The sequence below is a fragment of the Miscanthus floridulus genome, chromosome 4 (genome assembly GCF_019320115.1).
Source record: "Miscanthus floridulus cultivar M001 chromosome 4, ASM1932011v1, whole genome shotgun sequence".
Lineage (NCBI taxonomy): Eukaryota > Viridiplantae > Streptophyta > Magnoliopsida > Poales > Poaceae > Miscanthus > Miscanthus floridulus.
Genome location: NC_089583.1, coordinates 49,531,228 through 49,551,293, shown reverse-complemented (window position 1 = coordinate 49,551,293; position 20,066 = coordinate 49,531,228). Strand labels below are relative to the sequence as shown.

General features: G+C 40.7%; 1 pseudogene; it reads left to right on the top strand.

Moving 5' to 3' along the window:
* Positions 1 to 3,187: 3,187 nt before the first annotated feature.
* On the top strand, positions 3,188 to 19,051 carry LOC136548504 (probable protein phosphatase 2C 58; annotated as a pseudogene).
* The last annotated feature ends 1,015 nt before the right edge of the window (positions 19,052 to 20,066 follow it).

Here is a 20,066-nt window from a genome sequence, read left to right as displayed (position 1 = left end):
GCCTGCCCTGTACAAACTCCTATCGCCTTAGTTGGAAGAAAGAGAAACAACTAAGAGAATCTCCAATAGCTTCATAAAAATGCTTCCAAAACTATTTTTTGGTCTAGATGAGAAAAACTATGGCCTCCAACTGTCCAAAAGATTCCAATCAGCATTTGCCTAAACCCTACAGCATCCCATCAAGCTTATAAGACAGAAGATAGCACGGGGGAAAACCAAGAAGGTGGACACGCAGGTTGTTCCTTGCTAGCTGCAGTCACTACTATAAAAAAAACTTTTGTAATAATGGGATAATTTTTTTTTCGCAGCGGCCGGTGATGAAGCTACCTCTACAATAGGCATGCTCGGGACCCTTAGAGACCAGCCGCCCCTATAAATGGCACAGTAGGGGCGGCTGATAATACGACCTGCCCCTACAGATGGGTAGATTTGTAGGGGCAGCTCACTCACCAGCCGTCCCCGGTGTTGCGATTTGTAGAGGCGGCTAAATCATCGGCCGTCCCTACAAATCACACTTGTTCGTTATTGATCATCATGAACAGCTGTAATTTTTCTTTTTAATCTCTAGGTAAAATTTGTAACTAATCTTTCTCCCTCATACTAACTCTAAATGTGATGATTTTTTTTCCAAAAATTTTCTAAAATCATGCTCTATTAAGTTACTGTGTTGATTTGGTCATTCTTTTCGTTTGACAAAGTTTAAGCAATTCAAATTTTAAAAAATGACAAGTTTTAACAAGATTTTAAAACACCAAATGATTTCAGCTCAAAAAAAGATGTATAACTCATCAAGATATGCAACTTTTATTTTGGTTATTTCTTTATCTGACAAAGTGATAGTAAACATTGTTCACAAATCAAAATGTCTCTCATATAGTTTATGGAACTATGAGTGATATGTGAATTTGTGAACAATGTTTACTAACACTTTGTCAAATGAAGAAGTGACCAAAGTAAAAGTTGTAGATAGTAATGAGTTCAACAACTTTTATGTTCATGACTTTTGTAGTTGAAATCATTTAAGGTTTCAAAATCTTGTTTGAAGATGCCATTTATTGAAATTCAAAATTTGAACTGTTCAAATTTTATCAAATGAAAAGATGACCAAAATAAAAGTTGTAGCATCAACAACTTTTATATTCATCACCTGTACAGCTGAAATCATTTAGTGGTTGAAAATCAGGTTTGAAGTTATCATTTTCTGAAATTCAAAATTTAAATTGTCCAAAATTAGTGATAAAGATAGATGACCAAACTAAAATGATAGAGCATGATTTTAGAAAATTATAGAAAAAAACCATCACATTTAGGGTTAGTATGAGGGAGAAAAACTAGTTATAAGTTTCTACCACAGATTAAAAAGAGAAATCACACTTGCTCATCATTGATCATCATGAACAGTTGTGATTTTTCTTTTTAATCTCTGGATAAAATTTAGTAACTAGTCTTTCTCTCTCATACTAACTCCAAATGTGATGATTTTTTTTCTAAAATTTTCTAAAATCATGTCATATCAAATTACTGTGTTGATTTGGTCATTCTTTTCGTTTGACAAAGTTTGAGCAATTCAAATTTTCAAATTTAAAAAAATAACAAGTTCTAACAAGATTTTGAAATACCAAATAATTTCAGCTGAAAAAGTGATGAAAACCAAAGATGTATAACTCATCAAGATCTACAATTTTTATTTTGGTTATTTCTTTATCTTACAAAATGATAGTAAACATTGTTCACTAATCAACATGTCTATCATATAGTTCCTGGAACTATGAGTGATATGTGAATTTGTGAATAATGTTTACTAACACTTTGTTAAATAAAGAAGCGACCAAAATAAAAGTTGTAGATAGTGATGAGTTCAACAACTTTTATGTTCACGACTTTTGTAGTTGAAATTATTTAAGGTTTCAAAATCTTGTTTGAAGTTGTCATTTATTAAAATTCAAATTTAAACTATTTGAATTTTATCAAATGAAAAGATGACCAAAATAAAAGCTATAGATAGTGATGTGTTCAACAACTTTTATGTTCATGACTTTCTTATTTGAAATCATTGAAGGTTTCAAAATCTTGTTTCAAGTTGTAATTTATTGAATTTCAAATTTTAAAATATTCAAATTTTGTCAAAAGAAAAGATGATCAAAATAAAAGTTGTAGATAGTGATGTATTCAGTAACTTTTATGTTCATGACTTTCTTATTTGAAAACATTTAAGTTTTCAAAATCTTGTTTGAAGTTACCATTTATTGAAATTCAAAATTTGAACTTTTCAAATTTTGTCAAATGAAAAGATGACCAAAATATAAGTTGTACATCTTGATGAGTTCTACAACTTTGATGTTTACAACATTTTCATTTTAGATCATTTTTTGTCTTAAAATTCAATTCGAAGTTCACAAATTCAAATTTTAAAATTTTTTAATATATTTTTTTATTTTACAAAATAAAATGTATCATTATATCTATATATATAAGCAAGTAATTTTTATGTGTACGGGAAAATATAGCAAATTATTTTTATTATATTTATACATTTACACATTTATAAAAAAATGCAGAAGTAATATTTATAAATATGCGAAAATATTTGTAGGGGCGGCTAAATTAGAAACCGCCCCTACAAATGACTCTGAGTATATATTCTAGAGCAATGTCGGCCCACCTATCCCTGCAACCTAGGTCACAACACACACGGACAATCTATCGAGCCGCCGCTCCCTCCGCACCCCCTCTTCTCTCTCCACAGCTCTCCCACCCGGTGGCCGGTGCTCTCTTCCTCATGGAGGAGCTCGATTCTGCAAGGAAGAGCTCGATCCGGCGAGGAGGGTCTCGGATCCGACGCAGGGCCCAAGAGGCGGCCACGGGCGGGCTTGGGATGCTGAGGCATGGGCTCGAGATGTGTCAGCGGGCGAGCGCCGGCGCCCTTTGCCAGGTCTTCGTCGGCCCATTCACCGGCGACTATAGCCTACCTTTGCCAGGTCTCGACGTCCCCTTCCCCTTCACCGTCGACTGGCGCCTAGCAGCTATGCTCACCCCTTCTCGTCCTTCCTGCCGTTCGTAGCCGAGCACCCAAACCCTAAAGCAAGCTAGTTGTATTCGGATCTGGCACAATTCCATCGATAGCTTGTTATTGAGCAGCAGATCTTTTTCTCTCTGTCATATTCTGTCGCCAGGTACATTTGGTAGAATGGGGGTTTACCTTAGCACTCCAAAAACTGAGAAGGTATCCGAAGATGGGGAAAATGATAAACTTAAATTCGGACTTTCATCTATGCAAGGGTGGCGTGCAACTATGGAAGATGCTGTAAGTTTCTATTCATCATTTAAATTTGCTTGTTGTGATTTTCTTTGTCGCTTGTTCCTAGTCTTGTACGTTTTACCTGGATAGACACACAAGTGATGGAATCCGATTCAGACTCGGGTATCCAACTCAGCATGATTTTACTCGATTTTCCAAATATAACTTGGAATCCAACTTTAATATAAATGTGCTCTCAGTGTCCAAGTTGGGTGTAATTATGGAAACTCACAGAATGTCTTAGGAAGTAAAGAAAAAATAAATATCAAATATTGGTGCAAAGTCTTTTCACAAATAGTATTGCTATCTTTGAATATAGTGAAGGGAACTGGTGGAACAACCACATATATTATTAAATAAATAGCTTAGGAGGATATACCTAGCTATTGACTGCAATGTTTAGCAGTGCTATGCACCTGAGAGAAGGGGTGTCTTGTGTTCGTTAAATTTTTGAAATAAAATGAATACTTGCGTGTAAAAATAAATTATGTGCTGAATTGAGCCTGGTTAATTCATGAGTTGAATGGGGAGTTTTTGTTTCTGTCCATGATACCCTGTCCTGTTGTTGAGAGTGACAAAAAATAGATTAGCACTTTTTTTTGTTTACATCACCATATTCTCCAGATGTTGGATTGATAATGCTTCATAAGTTAAACAGTGTGTCTGACATCATACTGAAAGATGGGCTATACTCCAACATTGAAGGCTGGAATCAATTGAGAGGATAGAATTTGAATGTGTATGAGATATCTTGTTGAGTATAATGTATAACTACTAAAGGAGAAGCTGTGACTTGTTTTCTTACATAGTACTAATAGACTTCTTGATATGATTTATCTGTATCTTTTGAGAGGATGGAATCTTGTCAATTTTATTAGTTTATTATGACCGTGTTTGCTCAGTCTATTATGCAATTTTCTAGCACTCGGTTTTGCCAGATCTTGACAATGACACTGCATTCTTTGGTGTTTTTGATGGACATGGAGGTAACTAACTGCAAAGAACAGTGCCTTTTCAGCATTTATGATTGATTCCACATCATACCAAAATGGGCTGTTGACCCCTTCTTATTGCTTTCTTGCCTCAGGAAAAGTAGTTGCCAAATTCTGTGCAAAATATCTACTCAGAGAAGTTCTCCATAGTGAAGCCTATGCAGCTGGTGACCTGGGTGCTGCTGTCCACAAAGCTTACTTCAGGTATAATAGCTTCTTTTATTTTTAGCATGTCTACCTTTTCACTACTTCATTGCTAATTTGGAGCAAATGATGTGAACAGAAATTATGATTGCGTTGTTTCAGAATGGATGAAATGATGCGGGGTTAAAGAGGATGGCGGGAATTCCAAGCACTTGGAGATAAGATAAATCAGTTTACTAGTGAAAGCATCTAGGACCCTAGTTGGGTTTCGGTGATTAATGACAATACATAATTACTATGACTAACGTGTGTTTTGCAAAGGCAATTACGTTAGGTCATGGTGATGGAGATGATTGGGCAATCATGGTTGTCATACCCGTACAATGAAAATCGTTTCAGTTTTCAAAGGATAGACGATAAGGTTAAGGATGAACTAGTTCTAAGTGTCGTTTGGAGTTGGAGAGACACTTAGAGTAGTTTATGACTTTATTTTTCCTTTGGACATACTATTAAGGGGGGTATGGATGGGTAGCTTGACCTAGGTGAGTCTAGTGGGTTAGGTGTGGTGCACATTGGCTAAATCTAGCACTAGGTAGCTCCTATAAAGCCCTTAGATCAATTGGAGTAAACTTCATTCACATATGATTGCGAGATGGAAGTGAATGGAGGGTCAAATGCTGACCGGACGCTGGCGCAGAGTCCAGTCAGTTCATTTGATCAAGGTGAAATCGTCTGGTGCGATCGGACACTGAGAGGTGAGTGACCAAAAGCTTGTTGCTAGCGTCCGATCGACTCCAGTAAGGTTCCAGAGAAGGAAAATCGTGCTGACCGGACGCTGTCCTGCGTCCGGTTACAACTTAAATACTAGGTGTCGGGGAGAACTGACCAGAGCGTCCGGTCAACATGACCAGAGCGTCCGATCACCCCGCATAGGCACATAATGGTTCATTTTAAACATGGGTATATAAATACTTCCGTCATTCGTGTGAGGGGGCACTTTTGCTCATTCCAACAGCTGAGAAACACCCTTGAGAGTGCCAAGAAGAGCAAGGTCCTAGTGAGGTTATTGAGATTTGAGAATCCAAAAGAGAGCCCTCATTAGTGAAAGCAAGAGTAGCAAAGTGTGCATCTACCCTTCTCATTAGGCTTGTCGTGGTCAAGTGAGAGTTCGTGCTTGTTACTCTTGGTGATCGCCATCACCTAGACGGCTTGGTGGTGATTGGGAGCTTGGTGATCATCCGGCGGAGCTTGTGGATGACCCAACTCAAGTTGTGAGCGGTTGTGGGTGATTCACCACGATGGAGTGTCAAAGAATCAACCTGTAGAGAGCACTTGATCCTTGCGAGGATCAAGGGGGAGCTATATCCTTGCGCGGGTGCTCCAACGAGGACTAGTGGGGAGTGACGACTCTCCGATACCTCGGCAAAACATTGCCGCATTCCTCCTTCTCTCTTTACTTTGAGCATTTACTTTGAGTAAGTCAATTCTTGTCTTTACATTCATAGAATTGTCATGCTAGAGTAGGATTGGAACTTAGGTTACAAGTCTTTTTGTGCAGTAGAACATTAGATACACTTTCTAGGCACAAGGGGTGAAGTTGGGCTAACTGTAGGGCTTAATTATTGCAAAGAAATTTAGAATTAGCCCAATTCACCCCCCTGGACATCTTGATCCTTTCAATTGGTATCAGAGCCTCGTGCTCACGTTTTTAGGTTTAACCGCCTAGTGAAAGATGTCTTACGGGGATAGACCTCCTCCTATCTTTGAGGGGGTGATTTTCCTTATTAGAAAATCCACATGGAGGCATATTTAGAAGCTCTAGATGTTGGAATACTTAGAGCCGCCTCACAAGGTTTTCCAAAACCTCGGGATGCTACACATCTACAAGGCGATGAGGTGAATTACGAGAAATAGAATGCAAAGGCTCGAAACACCATCTTTAGAGGCCTTTGCAAAGATATGTTTAACCAGGTGAGAAACCACAAAGACGCACATGCACTATGGTCAGATATTTATGCGCTCCATGAATGAACAAAGAGCGAGCATGAGGAACGCTATCATCTTATCATGAAAAAGTTAAATTCATTTGAGATGTTTCCTAAAGACAGTGCTAATGAAATGTACTCATGCTTGAATGTTCTTGTAGAGGAAGTTAATGGGCTTGGACTTACTCAAATACAACCATCCGACGTTGTAAGAAAAATCTTGAGTGTCCTCCCCATTAACAAATATGGGCATATTGTGACCATGCTTCATCAAGGTGATCTTTCCACCGCTACACCAACACAAATCTTGGGAAAGATCAATGCTCATGAGATATACATGCACATCACAACACAAGATGGCTCATCCTCTACCAAGAAGAAAGACAAAGACTTAGCATTCAAGGCTAGCCAAGAGAAGGGCAAAGCAAGACTTGAGTATGAGAGCTCAAGTGATAATTAAGTTGATGATGCAGGTCTTGCTCTCATGGTGAGAAGAACCACCAAGATGCTAAAGAAGCTCAACAAGAGTGGCATCAAGTTCAATGGCAAAAAAAAAGTTCTTCACTAGCTCTAGAAGGAAGCCAATCTCCGAGATAGATTGCTATAATTGTGGAGAACTTGGTCATCTAGCACACCAATGCACAAAGCCCAAGAAAGGCAAGTATAAGAACAAGTACAAGGGCAAGAAAGCTGACTCAACTAATAAAGAAGAAGATAAGAAGAAGAAAAACAAGCCATACAAAAAGAAGGATGGAAAGAAGAAGGACTTCCAAAAGAAAAAGAAGAATGGCAAGGCATACATCGTCGGTGATTGGCTCACGGATATTGATTCATCAAGTTGCTCATCCAATGATGATAGTGATAATGAGAAGGTGGCCGCCATTATGATTGACTCTTCATCATCTTCACCGACAACACCGACACCATTGACATCATCCTCTACACACCTATGCCTTATGGCCAAAGGTAAACGCAAGGTATCAAATGATGATGATAGTAGTGGTGATGAACATGCTAGCAATGATGATAGCAATAGTGGTGATGATGAATATGAATCACCTTCTTATGATGATCTTGTTAAATTGCTAAATCAATACACTAAGATCATTAGAAAGACTAGAGCTAAGAATGACAAGCTAGAAGCTAAGAATGATTCTCTTTTAGCCAAATGTGATATAGCCGAAAAGGCTAGTGTTGAGCTTAGAGAAGCAAATGAAGCTATGTCATCCAAACTCAAGGAGCTCAAATCTTCTAAGAAAGAGCTTAAAGATAAACATGATAAACTTAAGAGGATACACAATGAGCTCATCACTAGCCATAATATGCTAAAAGATGAATATACCAATCTTAAGATTAATCATGATAATCTTATAATTGCTCAAGAATGTTAATCCAATGACCCACATGATGCTACTAACGATGTTGTTAAGATTAATATAGCTACATTATGTGATGATTTAATTGTTGAGAGCATTGACCAAGGATCTAGTAGCAAAGGCAAGCAAATGGTTGAAACCGACAACTATGATGAGTTTGTCAAGCTCAAGCATGATAATGAAAGGCTAAAGAAAGATCTTGAAGAGCTCAAAACCACCAACACTATAGTGCTAGAAACTCTTGATCATGATGGTGACTTGATTCTTAAGAATGAGAAGCTCAAAGAAGAGAACAAGAAACTCAAGGAAGAGAAAAACAATGATGCACTCAAGGAAGAAAATAAGAAGCTCAAGTTGGAGAAAGTGCATCTTAAGATTGGATTGAGCAAATTCACAAGAGGCAAGCATCTTCAAAGTGAGCTACTAATGAACACCATCATGAAGATGGATAGAAGTGGCATTGGGTAGTTGGCAAACCAAGAGAAGAAGGCTCAAGCTCAACAACAACACAAGTCAAAGCCAAAGCCAAGGAGATGTTTTGAGTGTGGACAAGAAGACCACTTTACCCATGAGTGTCAAACTCCACCACCACAACCCTTGCCCAAGCATGCTAGACCATTTACTTTCAATGCTCATTACATGCTTAGAAAGGACTCTAGTGGAAAGATGAAAGTCATGTTCTTAGGACATCCAAACAAGAATAGGCCTAAGAAAATTTAGGTTGCAAAGTCACTTGTTGAGAAGGTGAAGGGCCCTCAACAAGTTTGGGTTCCTAAAGCTTGATCTCTTGTGTGTAGGTGAACTATAAGACCGGTGGAAGTCATTGGGTAATTGATAGTGGTTGCACACAATATATGACCGGTGATCCTTGTATGTTCACCTCACTAGATGAAGAAGTAGATGGACAAGAAAGAATCATATTTAGAGATAATTCAAAGGGCAAGGTTAAAGGATTGGGCAAAGTGGCAATATCAAATAATCATTCTATCTCAAATGTGCTATATGTTGCTTCATTGAGCTTCAACTTACTATCCGTTGGACAATTGTGTGATCTTGGCTTCCAATGCTTGTTTACCGAGAAGGAAGTTGTTGTATCTAAGAAGGATGATGATCAAGTGATATTCGAAGGATTTAGATGCAACAACCTATATCTAGTGGATTTCACCTCTGAAGATGCTAACTTTAAGACTTGCCTATTCACCAAAACAACACTTGGGTGGCTATGGCATAGAAAACTTGCTCATGTTGGGAGGAGCTCACTCTAGAAGCTAATGAAGAATGATTTGGTGAGAGGGTTGAAGGATGTGAAGTTTGAGAAGGACAAGCTTTGTAGTGCATGTCAAGCTGGCAAGCAAGTTGTAAATACTCATCCAACAAAATCTTTCATGTCAACCATAAGAGTGCTATAACTCCTTCACATGGACTTATTTAGACCAACAACATACAAGAGTTTGGGAGGAAATCTTTATTGTCTTGTGATTATTGATGACTATTCAAGATACACATGGGTGTTTTTCCTTCATGACAAATCCGAAGTTGCATCATGCTTCAAGAAGTTTGCCAAGAGAGCACAAAATGAGTTTGAAGTGAAGCTCAAGAAGATTAAAAGTGACAACGGTAAAGAATTTGACAACACAAACATAGAAGCCTATTGTGATGAAGTTGGAATCAAGCATGAAGTCTCTGCAACATATACTCCTCAACAAAATGGTATAGTTGAGAGAAAGAACCAGACATTAATCACTCTTGCAAGAACAATGCTTGATAAGTACAACACTCTCGAAGCTCTATGGGTGGAAGCTATCAACACCGCTTGCTATGCATCCAACCGCCTATTCCTTCAAAAGTTTCTTGGCAAGACACCTTATGAGTTGCTCAATAGGAAGAAGTCAGACGTCTCCTTCTTTAGGGTGTTTGGTTGCAAATGCTACATCTACAAGAAGCGGCAACACCTAGGGAAGTTTCAAAGATGTTGTGATAATGGTTTTCTTGTTGGTTCCTCATCAAAGTCCAAAGCATATAGAGTATTTAATCATGCCACCGGCTTGGTTGAAGAAACATATGATGTGGAATTTGATGAATCTAACGGCTCCCAAGAAGCACATGAGAATCTTGATAATGTAGGTGATGAACCATTAAGGGAGGCTATGAAGAATGTTCCGGTGGGAGACATCAAGCCTAATGATGATGAAGATGATGTATAAGTGGTCAATCCTCCTTCTTCATGAAATGTGCCACACGATGGTGATAAAGATGGGAGAGTAGAAAATGAAGATACTCATGTCTCCTATGAGTAAATGGTGACACAAGCACAGGATGTTGATGCTCCACACCTCAAGTGGTTGATAGAAGAAACTCACCTCTACTACAAGCTCATCCACAAGATCTCATCATAGGAAGTCCACCAAAGGGAGTAATGACTCGCTCTCAAAAGCTTGCTTCGTTTATTGAACATCACTCTTTTGTCTCTTGTTTTGAGCCTACTAAGGTAGAAGAAGCTCTTCAAGATCTAGATTGGATTGTCATGCATGAAGAGTTGAACAACTTCACTCGCAATGAAGTTTGGACTCTTAAAGAGCGACCACAAGGTGCAAGAGTCATTGAAACAAAGTGGGTGTTTCGCAACAAGCAAGATGATCAAGGTATTGTTGTGAGGAACAAGGCAAGACTAGTTGCAAAGGGGTTCTCTCAAGTTGAAGGCTTAGACTTTAGAGAGACCATTGCACCGGTTGCAAGACTAGAAGTCATTCGTATCCTCCTTGCATATGCATCACGTCATGAAATGAAACTATATCAAATGGATATGAAAAGTGTATTTTTAAATAGCTTTATTAATGAACTAGTCTATGTTGATCAACCTCCTGGGTTTGAAGACCCTAGATATCCTAATCATGTTTATAGGATGTCCAAGGTGTTATATGGGCTTAAGCAAGCCCCAAGAGCTTGGTATGAGTGCCTTCAGGACTTCCTCGTTGAGAAGGGCTTCACTATTGGGAAGGTCAACACCACACTATTCACCAAGAAGCTTGATGGACATATCTTCATTTGTCAACTGTATGTTGATGATATCATCTTTGGATCATCAAATGAAGATTCTTGCAAAGAGTTTGGTGAATTGATGTCGAAGGAGTTTGAGATGTCAATGATTGGAGAGCTTATATTCTTTCTTAGTTTTCAAGTCAAGGAAATGAGAGAAGGGATTTTCATCTCTCAAGAGAAATATACAAATAATCTTCTCAAGAGATTCAAGATGGATGAATGTAAGCCAATCAAGACACCAATGCCAACTAATGGACATCTCGACCTAGATGAGGGAGGTAACACGGTTGATCAAACTCTCTACCACTCTATGATTGGTAGCTTGTTATATTTAACCATATCTAGGCCCGACATCATGTTTAGTGTGTGTATGTGTGCTAGATTTCAAGCTAATCCTAAAGAAACTCATTTGATTACCATTAAAAGAATCCTTAGGTATCTTAAGCACACACCAAGCATTAGCCTTTGGTATCCCAAAGGAGCTATATTTGAATTAGTTGGCTATTCTAATTTGGATTATGCCGGTTGCAAAGTTGATAGAAAAAGCACAACTAGAGGGTGCCATTTGCTTGGTAGATCACTTGTATCTTGGTCCTCCAAAAAACAAAATAGTGTGGCTTTGTCCACCGCCGAAGCGGAATACATTGCCGCGGGTGCTTGTTGTGCATAAATACTTTATATGAAACAAATTTTGCTAAACTATGGTGTAATTCTAGAAAAAGTACCTCTTTTGTGCGACAATGAAAGTGCGATAAAACTTACAAATAATCCGGTTCAACACTTTCGACCAAGCACATAGATATCCACCATCACTTTCTTAGAGATCATGTTGCAAAGAATGATATTTCATTAGAAGGTGTAAGAACCGAGGATCAATTGGCGGATATCTTCACTAAACCGCTAGATGAAGCGACCTTTTGTCGATTGCAGAATGAGCTCAATGTTCTTGATTTTAGCAACTTCACTAGAAAATGAGCTTATGTTGTCCCTTGCATTGCATTGTAATATGCAACATGTTTAATTCTTGGTCATGCACTTAGGGCTTGTCTAACATGGTTAAGATAACCGTCGGGAAGCGTGTGAAGAAGCTTAACCTTGGATCAAACTTGACAAGCAACTAGAATTACTTTCAAGTATTGCATTGCATATGCATGGATGTTGTTTTATCGTTTATTTTCAACCACCCTTTTATTGCCTATTTTCTTAAAAAGAATTATAGCCTAAGGCAAAATATTTTTAAAATTTTGAGGGTTTGAGAGAGGTCACTCACATCAGTCTTAATTGGTGTTTATTTGGGTCTTATTAAAGTTGGGACTTGATTGGGAATAGGTAGCACGAAGGACTTTGAAGATTTGCTGAAAAAGAGTGACCGGACGCTGCACCGGACTCTGAAGTCCAGCATCCAGTCAGTTTACAGGAGGTGAACCTTGCTATGATGGAGTGACCAGACTCTATTGTTTAGTGTCTAGTCAGAAGGCATTCCAGTGTTCAGTCGATCAAAGACGATGAAGACAAGTTGGACCAGACTCTGGCTGCATCCGGTCAGTGGTGATCGGACATGTCCGATCACAATTCTAGGGGTTTCGGACCTCTCTAGAATCGACCAGACTCTAGGTGGTAGCGTCCAGTCGTTGCCACCGGAGCATCTGGTCAGTAGAAATCGTGCGGGTTCAGGACTTCTTCTTCGTTTCCTTTTCTGTCATGCTAGGGGCCACCATATAACTACCATAATGCGCCATGACCCTAATCCCGCATCGCACCGACATCGCCGTAGCACCCTAGTTGCCGAGTCCATAGCGCGCCACGCCGCCCTGCTCCCATGCCTGCGCTGCTGCGACCTCACCCCGTGCACCCACATCCGTGCCGCTCCTGCACCGCCAAACTGCACCACTAAGCCCGAGCCTCCCGCACGTTCTCTGTGCCGCTGTTAGCGCCATAGCTCGCCCGTGCTATGCTCCAGCGCCGTCGTTGTGCCCGTGCCCTGCTTTAGCATCGCTACCATGCCAGTAACTGCCCCAACAGTGCCTTCATTGCATCTTCCCTGCCACCGATCCATGTCGACCAGCGCAACCCTAACCCTAGCTTCACAGTGCCGACTCGGTGTTTCTCCGTGATCCATTCCTTGTTCTTCGGTTCGTCGGTTCGTCAGGTAGGAAGCCCTCATTTCCAATTTTGTATCTATTACTTGCTTCTTAGGGTTTTGCATCTCTAGATATATTGTAATTATTCATATATCCAATCTATTCTAACATGTAGTGAGTCGGTGTTTCTGAGGTCTCATTGACAGTTGTTAGTCAACTTGGGGCCAAGCTCATGAGTATGGATCGAGGCCAAGCCTTGGAAGTGATAGTTGACAGTTGATCTTTGCTAGAGATAGCAGTTCATTTTAGATGGCCTGTGTCAAGAATGCTGGTGGTGGTCCAGGTGATGAGGATCCGAGGCGTCCGCCTCGCTTGCCTACTAATGCAAAAGGCAAGGTGACGAAGAAGCTTGCAACGAAGAAGCGCAAGTATCTAGATGCTGATACAGCTAGAGCAGCCGCAGTTGCAGCCGCCGCAGAGCATGTAGAGGCAGGAGGTGTTAGGAGTGGAGTATAGATTGCAGATCAGCTTTCTCTAGCTTAGAGGGCTGCTGTCCAAGAGGTTGAGCGTCGTCATGGTGGTCTAGCTAGGACAGCCATGGTTGGAGGACAGCGTGTCTCTATTGATCAGAGTCAGCCTTAGGGGGAGTCACAGCAGGAGCCATAGCCAGCAGAGCAGACTTAGGAGGGAGAGCAGGTAGAGGAGATAGAGCTAGCACCATAGCTTCACTGCTCTAGTTGTACCCATGCCTAGGTGACACCATGGGCAGAGACACAGTGGAGGGGTTCTCATCCGCCTCCAAGACCACAGGGTCCGCCTTTAGTGACTCATCTGGATTTAAGGGCTGCCACGACCAAGCAGGTGCAGCAGCTCAGGTTTGTTCAGTTTGAGGAGTGGTTTCCACCAAGGTGGGATGAGCATGCATTAGAGGGCTTCTACACACCACTGCAGGAGGATTTTTATCATGCATATCTTAACAGTGGGGCTGTATTTAGATTACAGAGGGTGTGCAACATTGAGTCCATTGTAGCAGCAACTAGAGAGCATATTCGCCCTTACCTATCCTACTTGCTAGGGCTAACAAACTTACTCGGACGGATAGGCTTATATGTTCTATCTTGGGTCCATGAGTTCTATGCTACACTTTGGATTGACCCGCAGCACAGATTTTTATATTTTGCTTTCAGAGGCAGAGATTATAGGCTAATGAGCTTTAGGGTCAGAGAGATACTCAGGCTTCAGGAGCAGCCTATCCGGCTACATGAGGTGTGCTATGGACAGATAGAGCCACCTAGACACCCTCACATTGGTTTTGTACCCCCTATAGATCTAGTCTGCCATTGCTTCACAGAGCCTTTCGGCGAGGGGTCGAGCACGACACCTAGAGACCTCACTCCTACAACTAGAGTGCTTGATGCTATTATGAGGAGGACCCTGCTTCTAAGGATAGGATATCATGAGGGCTTGACTCGCATATAGTTATGGCTACTGAACTCTCTGATGCAGTAGACTGTATTTGATATTTGGGATCTCCTACTATCAGAGATGGAGGATACTATTATAGAGGGGTTCAGAGGTCACTGACAGTTGTCCTATGACCACTGGATTACTTTTCTGATTCACAGGGCAGTTACTGTGAGGCCACCTAAGATGCTAGCAGAGTATAGTGGTGCTACTACATAGTTCCATGTATACAACATGACTCAGATGCTTTGCCATAGTGCAGGGAGGACACCTAGCTAGCCGCGCCATCGTCTAGAGGTGCCAAAGACTACAGCTCAGTAGGATAAGACCATCACGGGCATAGCAGCTACAGAGGAGGAGCAGTTAGATGCTCAGAAGGAGGGGATGGTCAAGAGCGACCCCAGTGACAGCTCAGATGATGACTACCAGGCTATCCCTCAGATGCCTCCACGACAACATGACCAAGAGGTCGGTAGCTCTAGTTTAGCTCCACCTGCACTATAGATAGACCCCGCTCTACTTGCTATCCTTGAGCAGATGAGGCAGGATCAGGCTCGCTAGGCCTAGGAGACCGCTGCTACTTTTGCATAGTTTTAGATCAGGAAGGATGAGTTTCAGTGATAGTAGCAAGCAATCCAGCAGCAACAGTAGGCTATACAGCAGCATCAGCAGGCCATACATCAGCAGCAGCTCCTCATGCAGTAGCAGCTCCTCAGATTTATGTAGCATGTTGTGATAGCTATTGGGGCTCCACCGCCATAGCCTTCACCCCAGATCGGCTAGTCTGCCACCACTTCTATGACTCTAGTTGTACAGCCCAGTGGGCTTCAGAGTCAGGGACAACCACCAGCATAGTTTCCTTCACCTACAGAGTAGGTGTTCCAGTGGTTTGTCTCGCTAGTGCCAGCCCCGTAGTTCACACCTTTTTAGATGGGCTTCACACCGGCTCAGACTTCCTCGTCGCTAGTGCCAGATACCACAGTTTCTAGGAGCCTTGGTGCTACCTTCAGTAAGTTGATAGGGCAGCCTACTCCACCATATCTTCATGTCCTAGATCCTTCCACAGTTGCACCTATTACCAGGACTACTGAGATGCTCTCTTCTTCAGTTACATCATCAGAGCCGCCTGCTACAGTCATACCTATAGAGTCTCAGGCCACACCAGTCCCTGATCTGACCCAGACCACTTCAGCATCGCTTCTAGCTACAGAGGGACCAGGCAGCTTAGAGCTCAGGATCAGATGATGATGGCACATAGTTCTAGCTCACTCCTCGTACCTCAACGCCTGACTCGTCCACTGCAGTCCCACCGACCGACCCTTAGGTTTTGGTGTTTGACGCCAAAGGGGAAGAGGGATTGAGTATGTTAGACTTAGGGGGAGCGACTTATCTAGGGTGAGTTTAGCTTATCTATTATATTCGGTTTTTATGTGTGATACACTATTATGCATTCATGTGTTTACTTTCATGCATCGAACTATATTTATGTGATAGTGATATCGACGTGATCGTGATAGTTATGTGATATGTGACATGTGTGCTCTCTATTTTGAATTATTTATATGTCATATCACTTGTGTTATGCTCATTTGCTTTGCTTCCACGTTTTACTACGATGCAAATGAGCTTTATTACTTGTACTCATGCTTATTTCATATCTTTAGAGTACATTATGCTGGCTTGGGTCATATAAGCTTGCCTAACTCTTTTGTTCTTATTGTCAAAAGCTTATATGAACCAAGCATGTTAAAACCTCATCTCTTTCATATACTCAAGGTGGTATTGTCATCAATCACCAAAAAGAGGGAGATTGAAAGCATCTAGGCCCCTAGTTGGGTTTCGGTGATTAATGACAATACATAATTACTATGACTAACGTATGTTTTGCAGAGGCAATTAAGTTAGGTCATGGTAATGGAGATTGATTGGGCAATCATGGTTGTCATGCACCTACTATGGAAATCGTTTTGGTTTTCAAAGGATGGACGACAAGGTTAAGGATGGATTAGTTCTAAGTGTCGTTTGGAGTTGGAGAGACACTTAGAGTAGTTTAGGACTTTGTTTTTCCTTTGACCGTACTATTAAAGGGGGTATGGATGGGTAGCTTGACCTAGGTGAGTCTAGTGGGTTAGGTGTGGTGCACACTTGCTAAATCTAGCACTAGGTAGCTCCTATAAATCCCTTAGATCAATTGAAGCAAACTTCATTCACATATGATTGCGAGATGGAAGTGAATGGAGGGTCAAATGCTGACCGGACGCTGGTTCTGGTGTGACCGGACGCTGACGCAGAGTCTGGTTAGTTCATTTGATCAAGGTGAAATCGTCTGGTGCGACTGGACGCTGAGAGGTAAGCGACCGGACGCTGGGTGCTAGCGTCCGGTCGACTCTAGTATGGTTCCAATGAGAGAAAATCGTGACCGGATGCTGTCCTGCATCCGGTCACAACTTAAACACTAGGTGTTAGGGAGAACTGATCGGAGCGTCCAGTCACCCCGCCGAGGCACATAATGGTTCATTTTGAACACGGGTGTATAAATACTTCCTCCATTCGTGTGAGGGGGCACTTCTGCTCATTCCAACAGCTGAGAAACACCCTTGAGAGTGCCAAGAAGAGAAAGGTCCTAGTGAGGACATTGAGATTTGAGAATCCAAAAGAGAGCCCTCATTAGTGAAAGCAAGAGTAGCAAAGTATGCATCCGCCCTTCTCATTAGGCCTGTCGTGGTCAAGTGAGAGTTCATGCTTGTTACTCTTGGTGATCGTCATCACCTAGATGGCTTGGTGGTGATTGAGAGCTTGGTGATCATCCAGCGGAGCTTGTGGATGACCCAACTCAAGTTGTGAGCGGTTGTGGGTGATTCACCATGATGGAGTGTCAAAGAATCAACCCGTAGAGAGCACTTGATCCTTGCGCGAATCAAGGGAGAGCTACACCCTTGTGTGGGTGCTCCAATAAGGACTAGTGGGGAGTGGCGACTCTCTGATACCTCGGCAAAACATCGTTGTGTTCCTCCTTCTCTCTTTACTTTGAGCAATTCAATTCTTGTCTTTAAATTCATAGAATTGCCATGCTAGAGTAGGATTGAAACTTAGATTGCAAGTCTTTTTGTGCGGTAGAACATTAGAAACACTTTCTAGGCACAAGGGGTGAAGTTGGGCTAACTATAGGGCTTAATTATTGCAAAGAAATTTAGAATTAGCCCAATTCATCCTCCCTCTTGGGCATCTTGATCCTTTCAACTGGCATAATAGAAGGCTTGATTTGGCCCCCTAAAGCAAGTGATTCAAATGATAGACATGATGATTGGGCTTTCGGGGAGGTAAATATGGAACTGGCTTGGATCCATAATTCTATACTCATTGACCTATGTCTAGGAGAGCTTGCCATCTACCTTTTTCCAATTAATTTGGCACAGTCATTGGATTTCTTTCTGAAAGTGTCGCATCTCTGTATTATTATTAATAAAGTTTCTTTCTTCTCCTTTATTTTTTTGCTAAAATCATTCATGGCAAAAACTCATGTAAGAGTAGACTTGTGGTTCTTGAGTAGACGTGCAACACTGATCGTTTAAGACATAAAAGGGTATGTGTAAGAAGGAAATTTGTTCTTTTAACATTTAAAATTGATACCTATGTTGCCTAACAATGTTAACTCTTGAAAAGGATATCTATGCATACGAAGGAAGTTTATTCTTGTACTCCATCCGTTCCAAACTATAAGACATTTTGGCTTTTCGAGATACATTGCTTTTGTTATGTATCTAGATATAGTGTATATCTAAGTATATAGCAAAAGCTACGTATCTAAAAAAGCCAAAACGCCTTATAATTTGGAATGGAGGGAGTAGCACCTAAAATTGATGGCTGTGTTGCCTAATAATGGTAACTCTTGAAGAATGACTTCCAATTTCCTGAACGGGAGCCTCTTCTTGTTATGCTGGAAGGCAATTTTTGGCATTTCTCTTTGTTGCTAGTTCTTTTGTTGGAAATGAGCATTCCATCCACCCAGGTAGTCTTATAGAAATTTCTTTTATCAGGGACTGCACTCTGATTTTACTAGGCCAAATTGTGGGAGTACAATCTGTGTAGCATTAGTCAGAAATAGGCAACTCATTGTGGCAAATGCTGGTGACTCCCGCTGTGTTATCTCAAGGAATGGCCAGGTTAGTTGTTACTCCTTTTTTAGGAAGACGGGAGGGGTTACCCCCTACTGGTAATTGCATTAATTAAAGAGAACAAAGTGCAAAGACTGTGGTATATTTCGACATACGGCCTGTTCGCTGGTTGGTTTCTGGGTTGATAAACCCGACTAGTGCTGGTTTATTGTGAGGAAAACATTGTTGGCTGATTAATAAGCCCTAGCTGAAACCAATAAACGAATAGGCTGATAAAGTTTATATGTGATCGTCTCATTTCTATACTTCTTCCACGTAACACAGGCATACAATTTGTCAAGAGACCATAAACCAGAGCTTGAGGCAGAGAGAGAAAGCGTACAAAGTGCAGGGGGTTACATTCCAATGGGGCATGTAAATGGAACTTTAAACTTGTCAAGACCTATTGGTATTCTTTTTTTACTTGCTTCTTTTTGTTCATACTTCTCACCTTACCAATTGTCTTGCATATGCAAAATACTTTTCACTATAGAATACCTTTATATTCAGATACCTAAATTTCTTTTGACTTTGTACCTTGGCATGACAAATTCTAGTGTACTAGGATTTTGGAAGAACCAATATACCAGTTCGATAGGTATATTTTTAAGTCTTGGAAGGAACATGATTGATAGAGGTCCAAAACATGATTAATAAGTGTAATTGTTTTGCTAGTTGACACTGCTTGTTCTGCTAGTTAATAATTTGATGTTGTCTCTATGATTTTCTATTTTATGCTAAATTAACAGCAAGTACTTTCTTATTGTTTCAGTTGCAGTCCGAATTTTCAGCATATTTGGATCTGACTTATATATACTATCTCATATATTAGGCTGCAATCTGAATTTTTAGCAAGTCTTGATCTGAATTATACTAATTTGTATATTTAGCAAGTCATGATCTGAATAACAATATCTCTTATAACATTCATTACCTCATGTTCTAAGATTTTCTTACAATATTTTATTTAGATCACAAGCTCTTAATATTGATGAGGAACATCAATATATCATAAGGCCCCAGGGGATGCTCCAAAATAATGTATTGCAGTCTGAAAGTCTAATGCTCCAGGGGTGTTAGATGCAATCACTACATTGAGTAGTGGCACACTTCTGGGTACACCGTACATAGAGGAGTTGCAACATGTGTCATAACATATACATATCGACAATCCTCATTATCTTACATGTTTATATACATACTTGTAACGTTCACTTAGGTAGAAATCCTCAGTACCAACACCTTGTAGTCTTATGCTTGTAGTCATATTTGAATTATATATGTTCTGGTCAGATTTGAATTATATATGCACATATATATATTTGAATTATATATTAGGGCCGAATTTAAATTGTAAATTTGTTTTTTTTTGCGGAAAATATACTGTAGGGACGGTTCTAGACTGAACCGCCCCCTACAAATAGGTATTATAGGGGCGGTTGGTACTACAGCCGCCCCTACAAATCGATTTTGTAGAAGCGGTTTATAGGAGCGGCTTATAACACCAGCCTCCTCTACAAATCGATTTGTAGG